The sequence below is a fragment of the Capra hircus genome, chromosome 21 (genome assembly GCF_001704415.2).
Source record: "Capra hircus breed San Clemente chromosome 21, ASM170441v1, whole genome shotgun sequence".
Lineage (NCBI taxonomy): Eukaryota > Metazoa > Chordata > Mammalia > Artiodactyla > Bovidae > Capra > Capra hircus.
Window position 1 is genome coordinate 56,915,663 of NC_030828.1, and position 24,127 is coordinate 56,939,789.

A 24,127-nucleotide genomic window follows, 5' to 3' on the forward strand; every position below is an offset into this window, starting at 1 on the left:
TTCTTTTCCTTGACAACAAAATTGCTTAGAAGAATGATCAGACTCCCTCTCTTTCTCTCTACATAGATAGATAATAGATAGGTATAATGGAATACCATAAAATAATGAAATTTCCTCATGCAACAAAGTGGCTAAATATTATGCATTACGTTGACAAAATGAGCCAGATACAGGAGAAAACATTCACAAAGACTCCGTGGATATAAAGTTCATAAACAGACAAAATTAAACTAGATGATTCAGTTCAGTTCATTCGCTCAATCGTGTCCGACTCTGCTACCCCATAAACTGCAGCACACCAGGTCTCCCTGTCCATCACCAACTCCTGGAGTTCACTCAAAACTCATGTCCATCGAATCGGTGCTGTCATCCAGCCATCTCATCCTCTGTCATCCCCTTCTCCTCCTGCCCCCAATCCCTACCAGCATCAGGGTCTTTTCCAATGAGTCAACTCTTCTCATGAGGTGGCCAAAATACTGGAGTTTCAGCCTCAACATCAGCCCTTCCAAAGAACACCCAGGACTGATCTCCTTCAGAATGGACTGGTTGGATCTCCTTGCAGTCCAAGGGACGCTCAAGAATCTTCTCCAACACCACAGTGCAAAAGCATCAATTCTTCGGCTCTCAGCTTTCTTCACAGTCCAACTCTCACATCCATACATGACCACAGGAAAAACCATCGCTTTGATTAGACAGACCTTTGTTGGCAAAGTAATATCTCGGCTTTTCAATATACTATCTAGGTTGGTCATAACTTTTCTTCCAAGGAGTAAGCGTCTTTTAATTTCATGGCTACAATCACCATCTGCAGTGATTTTAAGTGAAGTGAAGTCGCTCAGTCATGTCCAACTCTTTGGGACCCCATGGACTGTAGCCTACCAGACTCCTCCCTCCATGGGATTCTCCAGGCAAGAGTGCTGGAGTGGGTCTCCATTTCCTTCTCCAGGGGATCATCCCGACCCAGGGATCGATCCCAGGTCTCCTGCATTCCAGGCAGACGCTTTAACCTCTGAGCCACCAGGGAAGCCTTTTGGAGCCCCCCAAAATAAAGTCTGACACTGTTTCCACTGTTTCCCCATCTATTTCTCATGAAGTGATGGGACCAGATGCCATGATCTTTGTTTTCTGAATGTTGAGCTTTAAGCCAACTTTTTCACTCTCCTCTTTCACTTGCATCAAGAAACTTTTTAGTTCCTCTTCACTTTCTGCCATAAGGGTGGTGTCATCTGCATATCTGAGGCTATTGATATTTCTCCCATCAATGCTGATTCCAGCTTGTGCTTCCTCCAGCCCAGCATTTCTCATGAGGTACTCTGCATACAAGTTAAATAAGCAGGGTGACAATATACAGCCTTGACATACTCCTTTTCCTGTTTGGAACCAGTCTGTTGTTCCATGTCCAGTTCTAACTGTTGCTTCCTGACCTGCATATAGGTTTCTCAAGAGGCAGGTCAGGTGGGTCTGGTATTCCCATCTCTTTCAGAATTTTCCACAGTTTATTGTGATCCACACAGTCAAAGGCTTTGGCATAGTCAATAAAGCAGAAATAGATGTTTTTCTGGAACTCTCTTGCTTTTTCAATAATCCAGTGGGTGTTGGTCATTTGATCTCTGGTTCCTCTGCCTTTTCTAAAACCAGCTTGAATATCTGGAAGTTCACGGTTCACGTATTGCTGAAGCCTGGCTTGGAGAATTTTGAGTGGTATAGCAATGCAAATTTAAGGGTGCCAACTAAAAAAAACACAAACCCACAGTGTGCAAGTTATGAATTAAGTTTTATTTGGGGCAAAAGGATGACTATAGCCTGTGAGACAGCATTTCAGATAGCTCTGAGAAACTTCTCCAAAGAGAAATAGGGGAAGGTCAGTACACATGTGATTTGGGTGAAGGGGAAGTATATGCAATCAAGCACATATTTTTTGCAGGAGGTTATTGCTAGTCACAAGGAGCAGACATCACCATGAAGGATTTCAGTGCTTTTTTAGATATGAGGAGGTACAAGAATCAAGCTCATATTAATAAAATTGCCCCATATTTGAGACAATTTTGAGAAAACTTGGTTCACATTAATAAAATTGAAATATCTGAAAATATCTATCTGAAGACCTGTTCTGCTAGTTTTTTCTGTAAGACTGCTGCTAAGTCACTTCAGTCGTGTCCGACTCTGTGTGACCCCATAGACGGCAGCCCACCAGGCTCTCCCGTCCCTGGGATTCTCCAGGCAAGAAGACTGGAGTGGGTTGCCCTTTCCTTCTCCAATGCATGAAAGTGAAAAGTGAAAGGGAAGTTGCTCAGTTGTGTCTGACTCTTAGCGACCCCATGGACTGCAGCCTACCAGGCTCCTCCATCCAGAGGATTTTCCAGGCAAGAGTACTGAAGTGGGATACCATCGCCTTCTCCATTTCTATAAGACAGAGTGCCTCATTTTTGCTCTTACCCTGAACTCATTTCGGGACGTCCTGAAAATCAGCAGCTGCAGAGGCTCATAATTTTAATCCTTGTAAGGGTAGACGGCCAGTGCCAATTTGTAGGTGACAGGGGATAGACCTTTCTTTGGTGTTCTGAGACCCAATTTCCAGTGCCTATGGAAAACACATACACACACAACCTAAGAGCTGTGAGCTGGGTTTTATTCAGGGTTTCACTGAGGATGGTAGCCTGAGAAACACCCTCTTGATATCTCTGAGGATCTGCTCTGAAAAGGTAGGGGCCAGTGTATATATGAATTTTTTTGTCTAGGAAAAACACGAAGTCAAGCAAACATCTTGGTGAAGGATTACTGCTCATCACAAAAGAACAGGAATCTCAAGTTAATGATTTTAGTGCTGTTCTATGTATGAGAAGATGCAAGAATCTGGGGTCACTGAAATTTTTCCTGAGCTATGTGTCTTGACTACACAGGGGACTGTTTTTAAGTATCTGGAACTTCATCCTGTTTATCCAAAGCCTTGGATGCCTTACCTGCTTTTCCATTCTGATTCCCCTCAGGGTGAACAGTCAGCGACCTCCGGCAGTGGGCTGTGAATTAACTCTTTGCATAACTGGAGGATGGGTGACAGTCTTTGTTCCTTTTTCTACACCAACATAGGAGCGGGTGTTCCTTGTGTAACAGTCGGTTCTCAGACACTCACTGGGTGTCCTGTAATTCAACTCAGTTCTGGCCCTGTCTACCTGAAGACAGCATCGGACTCAGCAGGTCAAGATTTCAGTCCTACAAGACTGCCCTTCACCCCCCTCAGCCCCCGATTTCAGAGACCAGTCACAAGTCCGAGTTCTTATCTGTCTTTGCTTCTTCTGACCAACCAGCTAAAGATTGGAGCTTCCAACACCCTTCTGTGGATTTCAGATGCTAGTTGCAAGGCCAGGTTTTTAACTGGACTTGTCAGCAAACTGACAATCAATCAGAGATTTTCAAAATGCCCTTCTTGATAAATTTGTTAGAATTCTAGCAGGAAGGGGAAGCCCTTCCAGGGCCCAAAAGCGGGTTCTTGTCTAACACTGAGAAATGAATTGTTGGAGGAGACACACATGCTGATGAAGAGATTTTATTGGGAAGGGGTGCCTGGGTGGAGAGCAGCAGGGTAAGGGAGCCCAGGAGAACTGCTCTGCCGTGTGGCTCACAGTCTCGGGTTTTATGGTGATGGGATTATTTTTCTGTGTTGTCTCTGGCCAATCACTGTGACTCAGGGTCCTTCCTGGTTGGGTACGCATTGCTCAGCCAAGATGGATTCCAGCAAGAAGAATTCTGGGATGTTGGTAGGACATATGGCCTGGTGTCTTCTTTTGAAAGACAGTGAAAGTAAATTCGCTCAGTCCTGTCTGACTCTTTGAGACCCTATGGACTGTAGCCTGCCAGGCTCCTCCATCGATGGGATTTTCCAGGCAAGAGTACTAGAGTGGGTTGCTGTTTCCTTCTCCAGGGGATCTTCATGACCCAGAGATCAAACCTGGGTCGGGTCTCCTGCACTGTGGGCAGACTCTACCGTCTGAGCCACCAGGGAAGCCTTGTGTCTTTTTTTGAACTTTCCCAAGTTCTTCTGATTGGTGGTGGTTTGTTGATTCTGTGTTCCTTACCAGGACCTCCTGTCTCAAAGTCATGCAAATGGTTACTATGGTGCCTGGCCAGGGTGGGCAACTTCAGGCAGTGTTTCCCCTAACAGAATGGCCCACAGAGAGACATGTTACTTACTGGATCACTAGTTTATTGTGAAAGGGTGCAACTCAGGAAAAGCCGGATGGAAAACTGCATACGGTATTACCAAACCTAACTTGGATCTGCTCGCCCACTATGCAGCATGGCCGATGGACTGACTGACACCAGGTTATAGTGAGGGAAAGTCAGCATTTATTGCAGGGCCCAGGGCCAAGCTCATGCTCAAAGACTCACTCCTCCGTGGCTTCCAGGGAAGGGGTTTTAAAGGCAACTTTTGGGGTGAGGGCTGCAGGGTGTGTGATGTTTTTCTGATTGGTGGTGGTGAGGGTGGTGTTGCAAGATATCTTAATCATCCACCTCCTGGTTCAAACCAGTCTGGGGTCAGCATGCTGTGGTCAGCATGTGGCCACCATTAGGATGCTGAACAGGGGAAGAGGAGGTGGGGTGTGGTGGGGTGGGCTCTTCATTTCTGCAGAACAGCTCAAAGACGTGTCAGATTGTTTTATGCGTGTATCCCTTGAGGAGGAACTAACACTGTCTCATTGCTATTGCTGAACTATTGTTTCTTGATTGTTTTCCCTTTGCCTCTGCATCCCTTCACTTCCCTAATTAGTAACTGCTTAAGTCTGCTCTTTGGAACTCAAGAAAGGCCTAGAAGACTGCCCTTTTTATACAAACAAGAAAGAGGGGACACAGAGGGGCTTTTATGTCTAGGAACTTGCCACAGGGCCTTCTTGTGTAAGTTCCTGCTAGTCACAAGGAGTGGACATCACCATGAAGGATTTCAGCGTTTTTCTAGATATGAAGAAATACAAGAATTGGACTCATAAAATCGTCCCCTGAAAATATCTATCTGAAGATCTGTCCCCCTAGTTTTTCTCCCTGAGCGCAGAGTGCCTTATTTCTGGCCTGAACTCCTTTCAGGGGGTGTTGAAAGTCAGCAGCTGCAGCAGCACATGATTTAATCCTTACGGAAGCAGACAGCGAGTGCCCATGGCAAGTGCCAACTTGTAATTGACAGTATCAAGATATATGCATACAATACATGTTCATATAATAAAAACCACAGGGAGGCACCATCAGACACCCACCAAGTTGACAAAATTTGTGAGGTTGGACAAAACCATCATTTTAAATACAAAAAGGAGTTAGAAAGAAAATTTTAAAAAGTGTAAGAAATCTGCTGATGGCAAGGTCAAAACCAGATTCCAGAGGCAAATGAGCCTTGAGGTTAATGACTAAAACTGACAGAAAGAAAACATGCTCCGGGAGGAGAGGCAGAAAGCTCCTGGGAGAACTGCAGCTTGTGGCAGCCCTCACGGGGCCTCCTTAAAGTTTTTGCTCTATGCGCCCCCCCTGCCCAAAACAACTTCTGTCCAGATCACCAGAGACCTCCACACTTCTAAATCTACTAGTCATTTTCAAGACCCATCATTCTTATCTTATCATGCTTATCATGCTTGATTGCTCACAGAAATTTTTTTGATGTGAAATTCACATAACATAAAACTAATAATTTTAAAGATCATGGCATTTAATACACACAATGTTGTGCAAACACATCTCTGTCAAGTTTCAAGACATTTTCACCACCCCAAAAGAAAGCCCTCTACCCAAATCAATGCTCACCCCCCACTCCCCACCCATCTGCTCTTTGTCTTTATCTATTTACCTGCTCTGCATATTTTGTATATCTGCCATCATGCCCTTTCCCCACAATTTGATGCAGCTGATCACTTCCTCTTCCTTTAAACATTTTCTTCATGAGGCTTCTAGGATCACCACACTTCCTGGTTTTCCTTACCCTGATCTCTGAACATTGGAGGTCCAGGGCCCAGTCCTATACCTCTCCTTGTCTCTGTCCCTACTTAGTCCCTGACTGACTCATCATGGTTTTAAGTCCCACCCAGACGCTGATGACCCCAAGCTTGTCTCTCCAGCCAGGACTCTCCGCAGAACTCCAGACTCTCACATCCTATTGTCTACTTGACACCTCTGCACTTGGCCTGTCATACTTGTCCAGATCAAGACTGAGCCTGTGACCTTCCCCACCCAGCCTGCTCTTCCTGATTCATGTCAAGTCCTCCTTCGAAGTCCTCTAGCAGAAAACCTTACAGCCTTCCTCCCTGACACTTCTCTTTCTTTCCTTAAAAAATGTATACTGTTTATTTGCTTAGGCTGTGCTGGGTCTTTGACGCTGCGCCTGGGCTTTCTCTAGTTGCAGCGAGCAGGGGCTGCTCTTCATTTGGTGCATGGGCTTCTCACAGCAGTGGCTTCCCTCGTTGCTGACCACTGGCTCTAGGCACGTGGGCTTAGTAGCTCCATGGCCGGTGGGATCTCCCCAGACCAGGGGTCGAACCTGTGTCCCCTGCATTAGCCTATGGATTGTTAACCACTGGACCCCCAGAAAGAGAAGTCCCTTCTCTTTTATTCCCTACATGATCTGTCAGCAAAGTCCTACTGATTCTCTTCAGAACAGCTCTAGACTCTGACCACTTCTCGTCACCTCCACACAGCTATCATTCTGGGGTGGGCGCTCTCTGTTCTCACCAGGGTTGTTACAGTTACCCAGAAACTGTTGTCCTGCTCTTGTCCTTGGTCCATGTCAATCCATTCTCAACACATCATCCAGAGGGACCCCGGTTGTATTGGTCAGGGTTCTCCAGAGAAACAGTATGTATGTATGTATAATAAAGATGTGGAATTAATTCATGCAGTTATGAAGGCTTGAAGTGCCGTGATCGGTGGTCTTCAAGTTGAGACTCAGGAAAGGCAGTTAGCTTTTCAAATGCTAACTGCATCTGGAAACACCCTCCCAGACACACTCAGACATACTGTTGAGCCAGGTATCTAGGCGTGCCCTGACCCAGTCATGTGGACACATAAAATGCACGCTGAATTGCTAAACAAATTAAAGCATTTCTCTGCTCAAGATTCTCTAAGGGCTTCCTAATGCTGTCAAGATAAAATGCAGAATTCTCACATGGCCTAGAAGGACCTGTGTTGATCTGAGCCCTGCCTGCCTCTCCACCCTCACCTCCCCTCTGCCCCTTATGCCCCTGCAGTCCTGGCTTCCTTTGCCCCTGACCCATGTCTCGACACTCACTCTCCCTTCTGGCTGCAACACTCTTCTTTTTCCCACCCCATGTCCTCTGGGCTCAATTCTTTATCTCCTTCAGGTCTTTACAGAGCTGTCACCTCATTCAGCCTTCCCTGACCACCCTATTCAAAATTGCAACTTCCGTTCCCAACACCACCCCCTCCTTCCCCGCTCTATATTCCTCCATAGAACTTACCACTGTCTCAGATGCCAGAATTTGACTTTTCTGTCTTCTCTCATTAGAATATAACCTTGGTCCCTTTGGTTCCTATCCCCAGCAAATAGATTTGTACTAAGCGCATGTGAGAATGTTAGTCACTTCAGTCGTGTCTGACTCTTTGCGACCCTATGGACTGCAGCATGCTAGGCCTCCCTGTCCTTCACCATCTCCCAGAGTTTGCCCAAGTTCATGTTCGTTGCATCGGTGATGCCATCCAGCCATCTCATCCTCTGACGCCCTCTTCTCCTTCTGCCCTCGATCTTTCCCAGCACCAGAGACTTTTCCAATGAGTCATCTGTGTGCATCAGATGACCAAAATACTGAAGCTTCAGCTTTAGCATCAGACCTTCCAGTGAAATTCAGGGTTGGTCTCCCTTAATGCTCAATAAATATTTGTTGAATCAGTCAGTGAATGAATTTTCCAAAAGCTAGTTTCAAGAAAGAAAAGGAGTTTGTGCTGACCAAGAGAAAAATTTCTTATTGTTCATAGAAAGGAGAAACTTTTAAGAATTCCACTTCTAAGTCTCTGCCTTAGAAATCCCACATGTATTCTTATAAGAGAGTGGCACGATCTTGTGAATTCAGTCCCAGACCTGTGTGTGCTCCTACCCATTGATAAGATGGACACAAGACTGGTTACACTGTTGCAGGAAGGGAGACCTTTCCTAGGGCCCAACAGTGGACTCTAGTCTAACACTCAGGAATTAATTGTCCATGGATGGTCACACTGTTGCAGGAAGGGATTTCTTTCCCAGGGCCCAAGAGTGGACTCTAGTCTAACACTCAGGAATGAATTGTCCATGGAGACCCATGTGCTGACAAGCGACTTTGCTGGAAGCGGCACCTGGGGCGGAAACCAGCAGGGTAAGGGAAGCCAGGAGAACTGCTCTGCCATGTGGCTTGCAGTCTTGGGTTTTATGGTGATGGGATTCATTTCCAGGTTGTCTCTGGCCAATCATTCTGACTCAAGGTCCTTCCTGGTGGCGTGAGCATCTCTCAGCCAAGATGGATTCCAGCGAGGAGGATTCTGGGAGGTTGGTAGGACATATCAACTGCTGTCTGTGTCTCCCCCTTGGGACCCTTCCCAAATTCTTCTGGTTGTTAGATCTGCATTCCTTACCCAGGACCTCCTGTTGTAAGATAAGTCATGCAAGTGGTTACTATCATGCCTGGCCAGGACGGGCGGTTTCAGTCAGTATTTCTCCTAACAACACAGTGCAGTGGGGGCCACAGGACTGAGTAGATTGAGGTGTGTTTACACACCCAGACTTACTCATTAACTCACCAATCTATTCATTCCTCAGGTCTCCTTGTTCATAACTGCCAGTCACCTTATCTATCCACACAGACTTCGAGCTCCTTGAGAGAAGATGTCATGTCTCCTTACTGCCTCGCTGTGCCTGGCGTAGACTAGACAACTCAACAAAGATGGAATGGGGGCGGGGGGCGGTGTGAATGAAAGACAGTGGGTAGAGTGAAAGAAGGCCAGAAGCTGGGGAGTTTACAAGGCTTGTCTACAGAATGGTGGGGGCACCTGTCTGGATAAAGCAGAGGGTATCTACTGGGGAAATAACATTGGGTGAGTGAATCTGGGCACTGAGTCCCTGCTAGGCTGCTGCGTTCCCTAATTATGGGAGAATAAGCCAGTTGAGAGGGACATGAGTTGAAACAAGAACACATTTATTTGGCTACCCCACTTGCGTTCAGATGGCAAATCCCCAAATCATGATTAACAGTCAGTTTACAAGGGAATGATATGAAGGACCGGCCGTGCCCCCTTCCTGGGCACCATCATGAGGCTCGGGCATCCTTCTCTCTTCCTCTGCCCTCTGTGACCAGGGAGCCCCACTCACTATCCCTCCATCCTGAGACCGTCACCTCCTTCTCAGCCTCCTGGCTCCTGAGGTGAGCGGGCTGCGCTGGTCCTGCCCCTTGGTCCCTCCACCAAATTAACACTCAATTGCAAAGGTGATGTCTCCCCCGCAGAGTGGTGAAGACCCCTCCTCTCAGACCTGGGGAACTCCACCAGGTTTTCTATGCTTGCATGTCAGGAATGCCTCCAGCATTGCAGCAGAGGTACCACCTCCATGTCCCTGGGGTCCTGGAAAACCAAGTAGGGTAGCTACTTGAGATGAGTTTGGGGAGGAAGGAGGTAGACAGGCCTTGTGGTTTAGGCAGGCTGGCATGGAGGGGTACGGGGAGACCATGGCAAGGCCCACATCTTCATTCTGGATGGAACTAGGACTTCAGATGTGGACGGTGGATGGAGAAGAATAAGTAGAAGGTCATGCCGGGGAAAACTCAGAAGGACATAAAAATCCTGCTTACCATTTATTAAGCCCCTGTTGTGTGCCAGGTATTATACTGGATGCTTATATATGCAATAGGTTCTTTCTGAGATACCTGCCTATCTCATGGAAGCAGCTCCTCTAATCCACAGGGTGGGACCACTGCAGTCATTCATTTAACAAGTATGGAAGCACCTACCAAGGACTTTCTGGGTGGCGCAGTGGTAGGAATCTGCCTGCCAATGCTCTTCCTGCTTGAGGCACAAGAGACACGGGTTCGATCCATGGGTCAGGGGGATTCCCTGGAGAAGGAAACGGCAGCCCACTCTGGTATTCTTGCCTAGGAAATCCCATGGACAGAGAAGCCTGGCAGGCTACAGTCCATGGGGTCGCAAAGAGTCGGCCACGACTGAGCATGCACACGCAGAGCAGAGAGAAGCATCTACCAAGTAGAAAGCCCTGTCCCAGATATTAGGTACACAGAGAAAGATGCGGTCTACGCCTTCATGGAGGCGAGATGGACACTAAGTAAATAAACAACTGGACATATATACACACTACACAAATTATTATAAATTTGCATAATTATAATTGTACAAATTATACTAAATGAAATTAGCATAAATATTATAACGGGAAAGAATGAGGTACCATGTGGAGAAGAACAGCAGCTAGCTGACTCCGAATGGCCAGGGAAGCTGCCAGAGGGGAGAATTTTATACCAAGACCTGAAGGATGGGAAGGAACCGGCAATATGAAATGGGAACTGTGGGTGGTGGGAGAACAGGGGACGTGTGGAGAGGAAATTTCCAGGCAGTGGGAACATCAAGGCCAGTGTTCTTGAGGGTGGGATGGCCGGACGTTGTGAGTCTAAGGAAGAGCAGTTCCAGATGGAGCTGGTGAGGGCAGCTTGGGCCAGATCCTTCAAGGCCTTTGCTGCAGCAGAAATAGAAATGAGACTTTTCTCATAAATAAGGGAAATAAGAGAACAATGAACAGGCTGGAGAAACAGCTTAAACAGGACTGAAAGAGTTAAGCAACCTTGGTTACTCTTTAGCTGTTACTGCTAACAAACACATGTAGCTAGACTCGTCCTTCACCAAGCTAATCACTCTCTGAGTTTATGTGAATTCTATCCTGCACTTGGCATTCTTTCCCCCACACCCTCCTTTGTAACACTACCTTGTAACACTACCTTGAAACATTCTTCATTTCAGAAGGAACTTCAGGAACAGATCACCGCAGAGAGGACCAACCCCAGTTATGCCTGATGCCAGCTGTGGCTGTTTTGAAATTTTGCAAAAGAAAGAACGCAAGCCTGTCACTGCCTTGAGCCTTATTTCCTTCTCCAGACTGCAAGCCCTGACTATAAAATTTCTCACTAACTCCTCCAGGGCAGGCACAGTTCTGGAACCACTAGCCTGCTGTGTTGCCTCTTTGCCTGGCAAAGAAATTAAGTTACACCTTCTCTTTCCTCCAAACCTCTGTCTCCATATTTCTATTTGGCATGGGTGCATACAGAGCCGAGATTTTCAGCAACACCTTGTGGACCAGAGTAGGGAGGCTGGGTTTCATTTTACACACTGTTATTTGATGTGTTGATTTTTAAAGTATACATAGATTATTGAATCACATCATCTAAAAATAGTTTGATAACTGTATTTCATTTGTTTCCAATCTAGTTTCTTTTATCATCCTGTGCATGTTATTTTATGCATCAAAAAACACAATTCTGCCTCAGGATTCCAATGGGGAGAGAAAGAGGATGCAGGGAATGCAGCCACAGGAGGGTACCCACTATGTCTTCTGTCATCACCTCCACCACCACCACCACGGCCACCTCTGTGCTCCTGGCCTTGGGAAAGGAGGTATAAATCCCCAGGTGTGAGCCCACGCTTGCAGGAGGGTCAACTGTGAGCAGGTGATGGCAGATACAGATAAACTTAACATCAACAGCCTCAACCAATGACTGTTGCAAATGAGACGGTCTAAGCCACACAAGGATGTCTGGCTACAAGGAGATCAAAAAAAGAGCACTGTGCTTAAAGTTCTGCCGAATCTTTCTCAGTCAGCCCATCCTACTAGAACTTGAAGCATTGCTCAAAATAGTGATGATACCCACAGGCAATACTTGGATTTGTCTCAACTTTTGGAGTATGGTGGTTTCCCACTAGAAAGCAAACTATAGTGGGGGACACAGACTTTGGAGACTATCTGCCTTTTATTGGCTAAAGAAAAAAATTGATTATCCAGAGACTTTTTTTCTTCTCAGAAGAAACCATAAATGTGCCAGTATCAATAGAATGTATGGATTTTGTGATGAATGTAAAAGATAAAATGTTACACTATGGAAAACATGTTTCACAGACTGCTTTAACTGTTTACCAGTAGCAGCCTTCGTGGTCAAGAAAATACTCTGCTGCCCTGGAGGTTTGTCAGCAGATTCTCAATCTGTGGAGCAGATTTGGAAAACTATGTAACCCTCTGATGGACCAGATCAAGGCCTTCTTTGTGACCTTTTGTGATGTGACCTGGGTAAAGTTGTCTTAGGATAAAAATGACAGAGGAGTGTCCTTCACACTTGGTGCAGAAGTGGTTGTCAAATTTCTCCGTAAGTATGATTTGGATCTTATATGTAGAGCCTATAACGTGGTAGAAGATGGGTATGAATTTTTTGCCAAGAAGCATTTGATCACTCAGTTGTCTGCACCCAATTATTGTGGAGAGTTTGACAATGGAGATACCACGCTAAGTGTGGACAAAGTCTTTTTCAGATTTCAAAACTTGCAGAGAAAAAGAAGCTGAATGCCAGGAGATCCATTAATATCTCCAAGGGGTGTGATCACAAAGCAAGCAAAGAAATAGGTGTCATTTTGACAGTGCTTAATTGGGACTTGTGATATAGAGTATATGACCTTCAATTTTTAAATTATGTGGATTGTTCAGCTTTCTCAAATAGTGTTGGTGAGCCTGCTCCTTCCATTTTTGACTTAATGAATGATATTTGCTTGTTATAACAGCAAATAGAAAACTCTCCACACCCAGGGAAAAAATGTTTTGTTTTTTTACAGTTTTGCCTTGTTTTTCAATTCTCTGTTCCTTTTGCAAACAACTATAATGATGGTATTAAAGCTGAAAATCTCGGGACAGTTTATCCCGTCTAGGAGGTAAGTGTACAACAGATCTGTTTTAAATTCACTACAACCCATGAATAATGTGAATGTTCGTTTTCTTTAGGATATAAAGAGAGCCCTAGGGTGCTCAATCTGTACAAGTTATCATCATAAAATGCATACTGTTGATACAGACCGCTGTGAACAAAATATTTTTAAAACTTTGTTTCAAAAGGATTGCTTTTTATCTTACTGTGTTATCAAGTACACACATTTTTATAGCTGTCCAAGTTGGGAGTAACTTTCAACCTTGCCAGCATCACTGGCATGATGTGTATTTAATTAAAGCACACTTTCCCTTGTTGTTGTTGATTAGTTGCTAAATCATGTCCAGCTCTTTTGCGACCCCATGGACAGGTTTCTCTGTCCATGGGATTTTCCAGGCAAGAATACTGAAGTGGGTTGCCATTTCCTTTTCCAGGGAATCTTCCCAACCCAGGAATCAAACTCGCGTGTCCTGCATGCAAATCCTGCAGGCGGATTCTTTACCACTGAGCTACCAGGGAAGCCCTATCATATACTTAAAATGATGATTAAAGTCATTATTTTAAATGTTTCTGTCTTCCCTAAAGCCAAAGCTTTTGTTGAACATTGAGTGTCTACATATTGACACTCCTCTGAGTATAAGGTGGCTTAATTGTGTACACATGCTACTTCCTGAGGATTCAAAAACAGCCTTTTGAATTTGCATAACAATTAGTAACATAGTGCTCCTTAAGCTATTAATGATTAAAGTTAATAACCTTTTTTACAGTTTCACTATAGCCTATTCATTAAGTAATCCTGTTACACCAGGTCTGAACCCGTCCATTTAGAAAGCTTCAAATTATGGAAATAATGCTGTTCTAAACAAGTGACCAATTATGCTTTCTTCGCTTTACTTTCTTTATTCTATAGTGAAGTTGAGGCTTATAAATCAAAACAAAGGAACCAACTTACTATCCACTACTTTATACAGAACTTACAATATCTATGACTTTAAAAAACTGTGATCTGTTAAAAAGAATTGTTTCAGCAGATGACTGTCTATAATATCATGTGATGAAAATGAATTCAGACTTTTTAAATGATGAACTTGTTAAAAATAAAACAACGAAGACTTCCCTGGTGGTCTAGTGGTTGAAAATCCTCCTGCCAATGCAGGGGATATGGGTTCACTCCCTGGTCTGGGAAGATTCCACATGCCTCAGGGCATCTAAATCCGTGTGCCACAACTACTGAATCTCACGCACCCCAGATTCTGTGCTCCGCGACAAGAGACGCCACCACAAGGAGAAGCCTACACACTGCAATTAGAGAGTATTTCCCACTCACCACTAGAGAAAGCCCTCTTGTGTGCAGCAACAAAGACTCAGCACAGCCATTTTTGTTGTCCAGTTGCTAAGTCGTGTAAGACTCTGCGACCCCATGGACTGCAGCACAACAGGCTTCCCTGTCCTTCCCATCTCCTGGAGTTTCCTCAAACTCATGTCCATTGAGTCTGTGAGGCTATCCAACCATCTTATCCTCTGTTGCCCTCTTCTCCTGTCCTCAATTATAAATAATAAAAATTTAAAAATAGAAAAAATTATTAAAAAAAAAAAGATAGCCACACAATTCTGCAAAAGGGTTCCTGGCACAAAGAATATAAGATGTAGGTCCCTTCCCTGCACCCAAGCAGGACTAGTCTTCTACAGAACCCCAGAATCTCAAAGTGGGGCTCTTAAAGAACACCCAGGCAGGAAGGCCAAGGGTCTCTGTAGGGCTCAGAGAACCGCGCTCTGAAAAGGACATTCAGGGACAGCCTCTAGTGGACTGACAAATTTTATTATCCAGCTTTCGTAGATATATGGTTTCAGGGAGCAGAGCATAAAGCAGATTTGCATGTAGCCTTTCTCGATAAGACATCAAAGCATTCAAGCATAAAATACAGTTCCCACCACCCAAGCCATAACATAGCTTTGGCGAAACTCTAAAGGGAGTCTTATCATGAAACAACAGTCCTTGCTCTCAGAAACAGGTGATCAGAAGGAAGCCTTGGAATGCCTCAAGCCCGGGCGTATGACCCTTCGTCATCCATTCCCAGCCTTGGGCACTCGGTGAACGCTCATAACCCTTAGTTATGCTCGTCCCAGCTTCCAACCTTCGTCATGAGTGGAACAAATACATTCTCAGTATTTGCTTAAAGCCTTCCAGCTCCTCCACAGGTCTCCAAATGGAGGAAATAGCCTGCAAGTGTCAGACATTTTTATCTCTCTTAAGCGGCAGGAGGAAACAAACTAGCGATATTTTTTCCTTCTCTATACAAATTTTAAAGGAGGTTTCTCTTAAAATTTTGTGTTGCCATAATGACACCTGGTTTCACCTGAAGTTAACCAATGTCTTTCTCATATGGAAATGTTCATCTTAAGCTATGCTAGTGTACAATGCATTTACCCCAAACTCTGTCTTCAAGTTGGTTCTGCCTTTTGGCTCAGAACCTACTTGATAAACCAGTATGTTATACTCCGATATTGTTCCTCTAACCAGTAACGCTGAAGAAGCTTAAGTTGAATGGTTCTATGAAGACCTACAAGACCTTTTAGAACTAACACCCAAAAAAGATGTCCTTTTCGTTATAGGGGACTGGAATGCAAAAGTAGAAAGTCAAGAAACACCTGGAGTAACAGGCAAATTTGGCCTTGGAATGTGGAACGAAGCAGGGCAAAGACTAATAGAGTTTTGCCAAGAACATGCACTGGTCATAGCAAACACCCTCTTCCAACAACACAAGAGAAGACTCTACACATGGACATCACCAGATGGTCAACACTGAAATCAGATTGACTATATTCTTTGCAGCCAAAGATGGAGAAGCTCTATACAGTCAACAAAAACAAGACCGGGAGCTGACTGTGGCTCAGATCATGAACTCCTTATTACCAAATTCAGACTCAAATTGAAGACAGTAGGGAAAACCTCTAGACCATTCAGGTATGACCTAAATCAAATCCCTTATGATTATACAGTGGAAGTGAGAAATAGATTTAAGGGCCTAGATCGGATAGACAGAGTGCCTGATGAACTATGGAATGAGGTTCATGACATTGTACAGGAGACAGGGATCAAGACCATCCCCATGGAAAAGAAATGCAAAAAAGCAAAATGGCTGTCTGGGGAGGCCTTACAAATGGCTGTGAAAAGAAGAGAGGTGAAAAGCAAAGGAGAAAAGGAAAGATAGAAGCATCTGAATGTAGAGTTCCAGAGAATAGCAAGAAGAGATAAGAAAGCCTTCCTCAGTGATCAATGCAAAGAAATAGAGGAAAACAACACAAAGGGAAAGACTAGAGATCTCTTCAAGAAAATTAGAGATATCAAGGGAATATTTCATGCAAAGATGGGCTCGATAAAGGACAGAAATGGTATGGCCCTAACAGAAGCAGAAGATATTAAGAAGAGGTGGCAAGAATACACAGAACTGTACAAAAAAGATCTTCACGACCCAGATGATCATGATGATGTGATCACTCATCTAGAGCCAGACATCCTGGAATGTGAAGTCAAGTGGGCCTTAGAAAGCATCACTACGAACAAAGCTAGTGGAGGTGATGGAATTCCAGTTGAGCTCTTTCAAATCCTGAAAGATGATGCTGTGAAAGTACTGCACTCAATTTGCAGCAAATTTGGAAAACTCAGCAGTGGCCACAGGACTGGAAAAGGTCAGTTTTCATTCCAATTCCAAAGAAAGGCAATTCCAAAGAATGCTCAAACTACCGCACAATTGCACTCATCTCACATGCTAGTAAAGTAATGCTCAAAATTCTCCAAGCCAGGCTTCAGCAATACGTGAACCGTGAACTCCCTGATGTTCAAGCTGGTTTTAGAAAAGGCAGAGGAACCAGAGATCAAATTGCCAACATCCGCTGGATCATGGAAAAAGCAAGAGAGTTCCAGAAAAACATCTATTTCTGCTTTATTGACTATGCCAAAGCCTTTGACAGTGTGGATCACAACAAACAGTAGAAAATTCTGAAAGAGATGGGAATACCAGACCACCTGACCTGTCTCTTGAGAAATCTGAATGCAGGTCAGGAAGCAACAGTTAGAACTAGACATGGAACAACAGACTGGTTCCAAATAGGAAAAGGAGTATGTCAAGGCTGTATATTGTCACCCTGCTTATTTAACTTGTATGCAGAGTACATCATGAGAAACGCTGGACTGGAAGAAACACAAGCTGGAATCAAGATTGCCGGGAGAAATATCAATAACCTCAGATATGCAGATGACACCACCGTTATGGCAGAAAGTGAAGAGGAGCTAAAAAGCCTCTTGATGAAAGTGAAAGAGGAGAGTGAAAAAGTTGGCTTAAAGCTCAACATTCAGAAAACAAACATTAATATCAAGTATTTAACATTGAATATTTCCCAGTTCACATGAACCTGGAATTTATTGTTTAATTTAGAATTACTTGATTTGTAAGCGCTTACCTTTTTTTTTAAGCCAAATAAATAGAGCTCACATACAAATTAACCTCAAAAATATTACCCAGAGACAGAGACATACCAAGACATATTTAGACAGACACAGTGCAAGATCTAGCTTCAAGTTTTTTTTTATTTTTAATTTCTACACTGAGGTCATGAGTGCGCATCTTGACCTTTTTAAAATTATCAGTAACCAAGGATAGAGGTGTGGGGCTAGAATGGTGTTGCCCCATTGTCCCTGGATCAGTCAGATGTTGGTAAATTAACACAGACAATACGAACAGTCACACAGACAGACAGAGAGAGAGGAGAAATACACCTCCAGGAGTCCGGAGGCAAAACCGAAAGACGACAGCCTGCAGTGGTTCAGCGGGAGCGACCCGCTATTGTCTACAGAGAACAGGGGCGCTCCGTCCCCTCTGAGAGGGTCGGGGACGTCTCCCAACGACCCCCACCGGTGACCCGTCGGCGCATCCGTCATATACCGGTCTCAGAAAATAGGCCCTGTCAGAAACGAAAAGAAAGACAGAAAAAAGCCTACCGGCTGCAGATGATTCTTCGGATCGGTCTTCCCGTGGAGCCGGTGGGAGATCCTGGACGAGCCCCCAAATGTTATGCCCAAGTCCCAAAGTCTCCCAATGGCCACCAGGGAGCTGGTATCCAATGCAAAAGCAAGAGAGTTTTTATTACCAAGCTCGAGCTGGGGCTCCCACCGTTACCGACACAGCGGCTAAGGAGAGGAGCCCCGAGTTTTGGGTTACACTGCTTTTATAGGGAATATTCAGGTAAAAGGGTAAAAAGGGGGTGTTCAGGCTGAAGGACAACTGACTGGTTTTTACTTTCAAGGTAAATCACAAGTTCCTGAACGTAAAGTCAGGAGGTTTAACCTAAGGGCCGATTGGCTCATGGGCAGTGGGGCAAGGTTGGGTAATATCCAAAGTCTAAGTCTGTTTGCCTGGAACCTTTACAAAATGGAGTTATTTTACAAGATGGAATAGCTTAGGCTCTTCAGCATCACCACACCAGTATGAGAGGCTCCTCTGGCCCACTAAGAGGCAGCGTTACCAAAGGAAAAAAAAATCCATTTCAGTCCCAATCTGAGTAACGTTTAACTTCAGAGATGTTTTGGGGGCTAGAGCTCTATTTAGTTTTTGAACTTTTGATTTCTAGCAACGTAGGTGCTTTCTTGACTACAAACCTAAGTTTGGGACCTAAGCCACAGTACACAGTAACAGTATAGATCACAAGTCCCTTGAAAGTCTAAGATCTGATAGATTAGGTTAGTACTTCTAATTTTTAAGGAGTTATGAAATGGTCAAAGAGACCGAAAAGTTTGACCAAGAAAGGAGAGTTCGGTCCACACGCTTTGCCCATTTCTGGTCGGTTCCCAAAGGAGACATTGGGTGCCTCTTGGCATTGGCAGGCCGGTATAAACCCCCGACAGGTTTCTGCTGTCAGCCATATGAGATCACCGTGGAACCGCAGAGCAAGGCTCCTCACTTGCTTCGCGCAGGGCATGTCATTTATTCACACAAGCACGCTGTAGAGTTAGTAAAAAACACAGCAGAAAAAGTGTTCACTAAGAAACAAAGAACTAGAGCTCCAAGCATCCTTACCTTGTCCTGGAGGATCCCAGAAGAGCCCCCAAGATGAAAGGTAGTTGTTGAATTATGACGCCGGGATTTTGGCCCCCGGAGGAGAAGAATTCAATCCGGGGCCAAAGACGAGGCTTGATCGCTCAGAGCTTTTGTGTAATACAGTTTTATTTAAGTTTAAAGGAGATAGAGAAAGCTTCTGACATAGGCATCAGAAGGGGGCAGAAAGAGTACCCCCCTGCTAGTCTTCAGCTGGATGTTATATAGTCACCAGCAGCCTGTTAGAGAAAGAAAGGAAGGTCTCAAAACTCAGAATGGCACCAGGCCCCTCACCCATAAGATGTATTTTGGGATAATCTTGGCACCAAATGGTTTATCTTGGGCCATAAAATGATTAACTTGAATCTTGAAGAAGGGCAGATCACCATAAAAATAGTTTCATTTACATAGATTAGAGGAACAATATCGGATTATCAAGTAGGTTCTGAGCCAAGAGGCAGAACCGACTTGAAGACAGAGTTTGGGATAAATGCTTGGTACACTAGCATAGCTTAAGATAAACATTTCCATAAGAAAAAGGCATTGGTTAACTTCAGGTGAAACCAGGTGTCATTATGGCAACACAGAATTTTAAGAGAAACCTCCTTTTAAATTTGTATAGAGAAGGAAAAAATATCGCTAGTTTGTTTCCTCTTGCCGCTTAAAAGAGATTAAAATGTCTGACACTTGCAGGCTATTTCCTCCGTTTGGAGACCCTTGGCCTTTCTACCTGTTACCCTCTCACAGGGAACCCCTTAGTGGTCCAGTGGTTGAGACTTGACACTCTCACTGCCAAATCGGGTTCAGTCCTGGTCAGGGAACTAAGATCCCACAAGCCTTACGGCATGGACAAAAAAACACACACACAAACAAACAAAAAACACCCAGTACAGGTGCAGAGACATTTTGAACTCCCTAGGAGCTACACCAGGAGCTTCTTGGTGGGGCATGGGGAAACACTGGAAGGGGCTCTGCATGTCCTCTCCCCCATCTTCACCCCCTTCATCTACATCTTTAATCAGGAGTGCTTCACGTGTATGCACTTTATGTATGAAGCATAGACGTAAGCTTTCCTGTAAAGAAAGAACACCATGGCATAAAAATCACTCACATACACCTTCAAAGCCACTAACCACCCATTTTACAGATGAGGAAACTGAGGCCCTGAGAGAGAAAGGGAGTTGTTATGACACCAAAGCAAGGCACAGAATGCTGTTTGTTGACTCTCAGGCATGTGTTATTTCCAGGAAAATTCAAAGCCTCTTCTCCAACCAGCCCTGCTGCCCACATGGGGTCAAATGGGAGTGGGAGGCCTCTGGGAAGAAAATGCTCATGACATGCTGAGAATGTGGGGTAAATGGGGGCCTAGGAGGTTTCATCAGGAGTGCCATGGCAGAGGGACTCGTCTCCAGGAGCATCTTAGCATTCCAGATGACATGGAAATCACCAGGAATGGCCGGTCAAGCTGGAGGAACTCCCAAACAGGTACAGGAATATGAAATTCCTGGGTGTCATCTAGGGCTGATTCATGGAAATATTACATTCTGTGCTCTATAAACAAAACAGTCCACCAATCCTCATTTTACCTGTTAATCCAAATATAATATGCACGTACATATTTTTAAGTATTAAGTGCCTCCTGCTGCTGGAAGATAGAAATGCACAGAGAGGTTCACAATTTCATCCTTCAGAGTTGCTTAACAAGGAGTAGAATCATAAAAACCTGGAGTTGAAGGAATATAGGAATCTTCTAATGAGGGTCACAAAATCCCTGGAGAAAGCCTGCAGGGCTGGGCAGGACACATAAACGAAGGGTGTCAGGTGGTACTGAGAGGCAGGGCTATGAAGACCTGGGGAGTGCATTAGGCCTCCAAGGATGTTCAAAGTTAAGAATTGTTTTAATATTAAAAAAATACATTCTTATGGTACAGCATTTAAAGTGTGCATACCAAAGAGGATTCACTGAAGAAAAAACCACCTTCTCCCATGTGTTGCCCAGCCAAGTTTTCCAAGGAGGCAAAGAAACAGATTTTACTCATAAAAGATATTTCTACACAAATGATAGCATACAAACACCATTTTTTTTTTTGAACTTCTGTTTTTTTTTAAAAAAAAAACATTATGTGCTGTTAAAATCCTGGAGCTCTTTCTATATCCTTCAGATCAGTTCAGTTCAGTTCAGTCACTCAGTCGTGTCTGACTCTTTGCCACCCCATGGAGTGCAGCATGCCAGGCATCCCTGTCCATCATCAACTCCCGGAGTTTACACAAACTCATGTCCATTAAGTTGGTGATGCCATCCAAGTATCTCATCCTTTGTCAACCCCTTCTCGTCCCACCTTCAATCTTTCCGAGCATTAGGGTCTTTTCAAATGAGTCAGTTCTTTGTATCAGGTGGCCATAGTATTGGAGTCTCAGCTTTAGCTTCTACGTAGAAAACCCTAAAGACTCCACCAGAAAATTACTAGAGCTAATAATGAATACAGTAAAGTTGCAGGATATAAAATCAACACGCAGAAATCCCTTGCATTCCTATACACTAATAGTGAGAAAATAGAAAGAAAAATTAAGGATATAATTCCATTCACCGTTGCAACGAAAAGAATAAAATACTTAGGAATATATCTACCTAAAGAAACAAAAGACCTATATATAGAAAACCATAAAACACTGGTGAAAGAAATCAAAGAGGACACTAATAGATGGAGAAATTTACCGTGTTCCAGGATCAGAAGAATCAATATAGTGAAAATGAGTATACTACCCATAACAATCTATAGATTCAATGCAATCCCTATCAAGCTACCAGTGGTATTTTTAACAGAGCTAGAACAAATAATTTCACAATTTGTATGGAAATACAAAAAACCTCGAATAGCCAAAGCAATTTTGAGAAAGAAGAATGGAACTGGAGGAATCAACCTGCCTGACTTCAAGCTCTACTACAAAGCCACAGTCATAAAGACAGTATAGTACCGGCACAAAGAAGAAATATAGATCAACGGAACAAAATAGGAAGCCCAGAGATAAATCCAAGCACCTATGGACACCTTATCTTTGACAAAGGAGGCAAGAATATACAATGGAGAAAAGACATCTCTTTAACAAGTGGTGCTGGGAAAACTGGTCAACCACTTGTAAAAGAAAGAAACTAAAACACTTTCTAACACCATACACAAGTAAGACCAGAAACTATAAAACTCCTAGAGGCAAAACACTCTCTGACATAAATCACAGCAGGACCATCTATGACCCACCTCCCAGAATATTGGAAATAAAAGCAAAAATAAACAAATGGGACCTAATTAAAATCAAAAGCTTCTGCACGATACAGGAAACTATAAGCAAGGTGAAAAGACACCTTTCAGAATGGGAGAAAGTAATAGCAAATGAATCAACTGACAAAGAATTAATCTCAAAAATATACAAACAATTCCTGCAGCTCAATTCCAGAAAAATAAATGACCCAATCAAAAAATGGGCCAAAGAACTAAACAGACATTTCTCCAAAGAAGACATACAGATGGCTAACAAACACACGAAAAGATGCTCAACATCACTCATTATCAGAGAAATGCAATCAAAACCACAATGAGGTACCATTTCACGCCAGTCAGAATGGCTGCGATCCAAAAGTCTACAAGCAATAAATGCTGGAAAGGGTGTGGAGAAAAGGGACCCTCTTACACTGTTGGTGGGAATGCAAACTAGTAAAGCCACTATGGAGAACAGTGCTGAGATTCCTTAAAAAACTGGAAATAGAACTGCCATATGACCCAGCAATCCCACTGCTGGGCATACACACTGAGGAAACCAGAATTGAAAGAGACACATGTACCCCAATGTTCATCACAGCACTGTTTATATAATAGCCAGGACATGGAAGCAACCTAGATGTCCATCAGCAAACGAATGGATAAGAAAGCTGTGGTACATATACACAATGTAGTATTACTCAGCCATTAAAAAGAATAGATTTGAATCAGTTCTAATGAGATGGATGAAACTAGAACCTGTTACACAAAGTGAAGTAAGCCAGAAAGAAAAACACCAATACAGTATACTAATGCATATATATGGAATTTAGAAAGATGGTAATGATAGCCCTGTATGCAAGACAGCAAAAGAGACAGATGTATAGAATAGTCTTTTGGATTCTGTGGCAGAGGGCGAGGGTGGGATGATTTGGGAGAATGGCACTGAAATATGTATAATATCATATGTGAAATGAATCACCAGTCAGGTTAGATGCATGATACAGGATGCTCAGGGCTGGTGCACTGAGATGACCCAGAGGGATGGTATGGGGAGGGAGGTGGGAGGGGGGTTCAGGATGGGCAACACGTGTACACCCATGGCAGATTCATGTTGATGTATGGCAAAATCAATACAACATTGTAAAGTAATTAGCCTCCAATTAAAATAAAATTAAAAAAAAAGAGTTTTCTCCTACACCACAGTTCAAAAGCATTAATTCTTCAGTGCTCAGCTTTCTTTATAGTCCAACTCTCACATACATACACGACTAGTGGAAAACCGTAGCTTTGACTAGATGGACCTCTGTTGGATATGTCTCTGCTTTTTAATATGCTGTCTAGGTTGGTCATAACTTTTCTTCCAAGGAGCAAGTGTCTTTTAATTTAAGGGCTGCAGTCACCATCTTCAGTGATTTTGGAGCCCAAATAAATAAAATCTGTCACTGTTTCCACCGTTTCCTCATCTATTTGCTGTGAAGCGATGGGACCAGATGCCATGATCTTAGTTTTCTGAATGTTGAGTTTTAAGCTAATTTTTTCACTCTCCTCTTTCACTTTCATCAAGAAGCTGTTTAGTTCTTTGTTTTCTGCCATAAGGGTGGTGTCTTCTGCATATATGAGGTTATTGATATTTCACAGCACTTTCACAGCATCATCTTTCAGGATTTGAAACAGCTCAACTGGAATTCCATCACCTCCACTAGCTTTGTTCGTAGTGATGCTTCCTAAGGCCCACTTGACTTCACATTCCAGAATGTCTGGCTCCAGGTGAGTGATCACACCATCGTGATTATCTGGGTCCTGAAGATCTTTTTTGCCAGTGTCCAGCTCAGGCAGCCAAGGAATCAGCCTGAAGGGG

General features: G+C 43.8%; 1 long non-coding RNA gene and 1 pseudogene across 1 annotated transcript in view; one reads left to right on the forward strand and one right to left on the reverse strand.

Annotated features, from left to right (window-relative positions):
- LOC106503377 overlaps positions 1-18,133 on the reverse strand; it is a 46,334-nt gene extending 28,201 nt beyond the window's left edge. The window contains exon 1 of the long non-coding RNA XR_001919831.1: positions 17,920-18,133. This is a non-coding gene — a long non-coding RNA (uncharacterized LOC106503377). The remainder of the gene's footprint in view (positions 1-17,919) is intronic.
- LOC102168211 lies at positions 11,685-12,625 on the forward strand (annotated as a pseudogene).